General features: G+C 60.2%; 1 protein-coding gene across 5 annotated transcripts in view; it reads left to right on the top strand.

The window, feature by feature from the left end:
- The window catches only part of LOC102751799 (transmembrane protein 56), a 41,210-nt gene that overhangs the window by 26,590 nt on the left and 10,608 nt on the right, over positions 1-4,012 (top strand). The gene's annotated exons all lie outside the window — the stretch shown is intronic.

Genomic DNA, 4,012 nt, shown 5'->3' on the forward strand with positions numbered 1-4,012 from the left:
ATAGAGCATCGGCCTGTGGACTGAAGGGTCCCGGGTTCGATTCCCGGTCAGGGCACAGGCCCGGGTTGTGGGCTTGGTCCCTAGTGTGGGGCGTGCAGGAGGCAGCCAATCAACGACTCTCTCTCATCACTGATGTTTCTCTCTCTCTCTTCCTCTCTGAAGTCAATGAAAATATATTTAAAAAAAGAAGGCACTGCCTGTGCCGTGGCTTCATCCCCCCCACCCCGTGTTGAGCCGGGGAACCTGTGCCCTTGCTTCTGCGGCCGCTTCCCACCTGCTCCCCAGTGCTGGCCAGGTGTCCGCCTCTCAGCGAAAAGTGGACTGGGCCGAGGATCAAGTTCGCGGGTTTAATCCAGAAATAGCTTCACAAGGACCTAACGGGATGCCTGACAGATGACAGCAGCACCCAGTGCCATTCCTGATGCCTCTGGGGGCAGGGGGAGGTCCCTTCACTACCCTCAAAATAACAATAATAAAATAAACAAACTCAGGAAATAGAAGCAGAGAGGTATGCTCCTCTTAAGATGCCCAGAATGACCTTCCTCTTCTCCTCCTGGAAAACTGCTACTGACCTGTCAATATTAATCGTTTTCCTTTGGTGCCTGGCCAGTGTGACTCAGTGTTGAGCCTCAACCTATAAACCAGGAGGTCACTGTTCAATGCCTGGTCAGGGCACATGCCCAGGTTGCAGGCCCCGTCCCCAGTAGGGGCCATGCAGGAAGCAGCTGATTAGGACGTTCCCCTCATCATTGATGTCTCTCTCTCCCTCTCCCTTCCTCTCTGACATCAATAGAAATATTTTTTTGAATAAAGAAAAAACAAAATCAGAAAGCCCTCGCCCTTGGTCCATGCAGAGAACAGGGACTCGCCCCACGTGGGTCCCAGGTGGAAGGTCAGAGCGGACGTGCTAATAGGTGGTGGACGTGTGAGCAGGACGTGGGACCTTCCAGTTGGGCAGCTTGCCCCAACGTCATGAAGCCGGGGAGACCGAGCCATGTGTGGCCATGCGCCCGTGATCGCATTTGTCGGCGTCTTGCCCCGGGAACACGGCCCGGCCGACCCGTGTCGCCACGTCCGAGGCCACGCTCAGGCCCTGTGGAGCCCTGGCCCCGAGCTGGAGCACGAGGCTGCAGCAGACACCAGGCGCGAGGGCGCCGGAGCCGTGTCGCCTCGCAGGTCTGCGCAGCGGTTCCAGGGAGCGCGCCCCACGTTTAGAGTTTCCGGCTACGCGATGGTGTCCAGCCGGCACCGAACCGGGCAGAGGTCCCAAGTGCATGGGCAGACCGTGCGGCCGGAAGCCCGCCTGGGCGGTGCCTGTGCAGGCAGACAGTGTGGGGCAGTGGCCGCCGCCTGCAAGGAGGCCAGGCGAGGAGCCACGTCAGAGCCGTGGACTCCCCATCAGGTCCCAGGTGGAGGCAAGCTGCGGGCCTCCGGCCACAGGTCAGGCAGGGAGGCTGGTCCCTTGGCTCAGACCGTCCGTCTGTCCGTCCGAGACTGGCTGCCTGGAGAGGGCGCGTTTCTCGGCGAGGAAAGGGTGTGATAGCCAGCGCTGTCCGCTGCTGACGGCTGTTTTGATCTCTTGCTCAATAACAAACCGCCCCCAAAACCCAGCGGCTCAGGACAATGGCTGATTCTTCCTCCTGCCTCTGTGGGTGGCGGGCAGTGGCTCAGCTGGTCCTGGGCTCCCTCGAGCTGCCTCCAGCTGGCCAGTCAGCTGGCCAGACGGTCCCGACGGCCTGTCAGCAGCGCTGGGAGCTGGCAGTGTCACCTGTCAGCTGGGCAGCCGGCTCTCCCCGGGGCCTCGCGTCCTCCGGTAGGCCAGACAGTTGGCGGTCTCCCGGGCAGCGCCCCAGGAGCGAGAGGCAGGTGCTGAAGGTCTTTTGGGCCCACCTGGGCCCAGAACCCTCCCAGCCTCGCTTCCTGGGGGCTATCCATCAGAGGTGCAGGGCCACCCCGACCCCTGGGGGAGACAGGGACCGCACCTGAGGTGGTGGCAGGGGCGCTGTCCTGTTGCAGACGTTCACGGCCGCTCTGAGATTTATGCCGGTGACAGCTGTGCCCGGGGCACTGAACGTCTCACTGATCACGGGACCAGCTGCACGTGGCCTCCGGAGCCCACGCCGCTCTGAGGCCTGGGACCAGGATCTGACTCCAGTCTCTCTCCAGCCGAGTGGAATTTGTCCTGCAACGTCGACAGGGCACAGAGACGTGCTCAGCTGTTCTCAGTCCCTCGGTCCCTCTCGCCACTGCCTCTGGGTCGTGTGGGGAGCAGGCAGACGAGAGAGACAGAGGCGGTCGGCAGGGCGTTCCCCAGACACGTCCCTGCGTCCTGGGGCTCCTCAGACGGACGGTGTGGAGGCGGGAAGGCCTCTGACTCCTTCGGTTCTGGCTTCCTGGGCTGCTTGGCAGACGTCCCAGTGATTCCTTAAAAAAAGAACAGAACGCATTTGGGAAAGCCTTGCCCTGTCCAGGTTTTCCTTGATTCTGCAGTGTCGGCGGGAAGCCAGGCCTGTCCCGGCCAAGAGGCTCCTCCGTGCCCCTCCAGCGAGGACAGGGCCGCGGGCGTCGGGGAGGGTGGCCGCAGAGCCCCTTCCCTCCCGGGCCCCCAGGTGACAGGTGCCCGGTCGCCGGGTCCCTCTGGGCCTCAGTCCAGGGCCCTCACTCGCAGGGAGGCTCTGTGTTTGAAATGTTCACTTTCTTAGCGACGGGCTCTCGGATCCTGCAAAAGCGTCCGACCTCTTCCCCATGAGCACGTCCGGCTCTGTGCATGTGACTTCCGGTGGCTGTGGTCTCCCGGCTCCAGGCGTCTGGTCTGTCCGGCACCCAGCGGCTGTCCTTGGAGCTCAGAGGGTTTGAAAACAAAGACGCTTTTATACAAGTTTTCTGTGGGGTGAGAAGCTAGGAAGCAACGTTTATCAAGTAAATAAAATGTGCGACTGTGCTGCGAGCCACGGGTGTGTGAATGCGGCCTCACTTCCCTGCCTTTGCTGTGCGCTCCTGGGCTTAACAAGGACCAAACTCCCAGGGGCCTCCGTCTCTCCGAGTCATGAGCATCGTCTGGTTGTATCCATCTTGACGTTTCTTGCCCAACTCAGTGAACAGACAGGGCGATGGTGTCCTCCCAGGAGCCTGGCTTTCCCGGGGAATCTAACCTCCCGGGCAGGTGCTCAGCCGGCAGCACCGGGGAGCCGGCAGCTGCCGACTCGGAGGCAAAGCTGGGAGGAGGGTTTCATTGGCCGTGTCTGTCCCGCCTTCCGTGGCAGCCGGCGCGTGGCTGTGGCGCTGTCCATTTCCGTGAAGCATGTTTGCAAAGGGGACGCAGCACACACCCCACACCCCACACCCCAGTGAGCGGGAGTGTCTGCGGGAAACACCAGTGCCCAGTAGGACACACTCTTCATCAAAAGCAGCTTTTTAAGGAACGGTGACTTCTTAACGGCGTGTTTGAAAAACGGGTCAGCGCGCGAACAGCTCACCACGTGGATAAGGCCGCCTGGTTCCCGGCATGCTTTATGGTATGACTTCGGCCAACATGCGTGAGATGGATGCTCTTCGTACACGCTGAATCGTAACAAAAGCGCCCACGTAGCCAGTGCCCGGCCACCCTCCGGGGCCAGGGGGAGGCACAGACCCCCGGGCAGACCTCCCTCCTGCCTAAGGTTGTCATGTCACTCATCGGATCACGGTGAAGCTGGACGTGCAGTCTCTCCCGGTTCTGGCTTCATTTTCTTCACTTACCTGCCCACAGGGCCCCTGTTTGCTTGGATCTTAGAAAAACATGCTCCCTTTTCTGTGTCACCGAGAAAATCAGCCATGTGTGATGTCTCCACAAAAGCTACTTTTACGTGTCCTTGGGTTAATATTCGACCGAAAGGCCACCCATGAACTTTTAATACACAACAAACACGGTTTTTAAAAAGGTGGATGAGCAGTCACGTCAGTGAATTGCGGAGAGCGTTGTTGTGTCAGTCTTTTTGCTGAGCGCACACTGGAGAGAGGAGGGAGGTCATAG

Source organism: Myotis davidii, unplaced genomic scaffold (genome assembly GCF_000327345.1).
Source record: "Myotis davidii unplaced genomic scaffold, ASM32734v1 scaffold217, whole genome shotgun sequence".
Lineage (NCBI taxonomy): Eukaryota > Metazoa > Chordata > Mammalia > Chiroptera > Vespertilionidae > Myotis > Myotis davidii.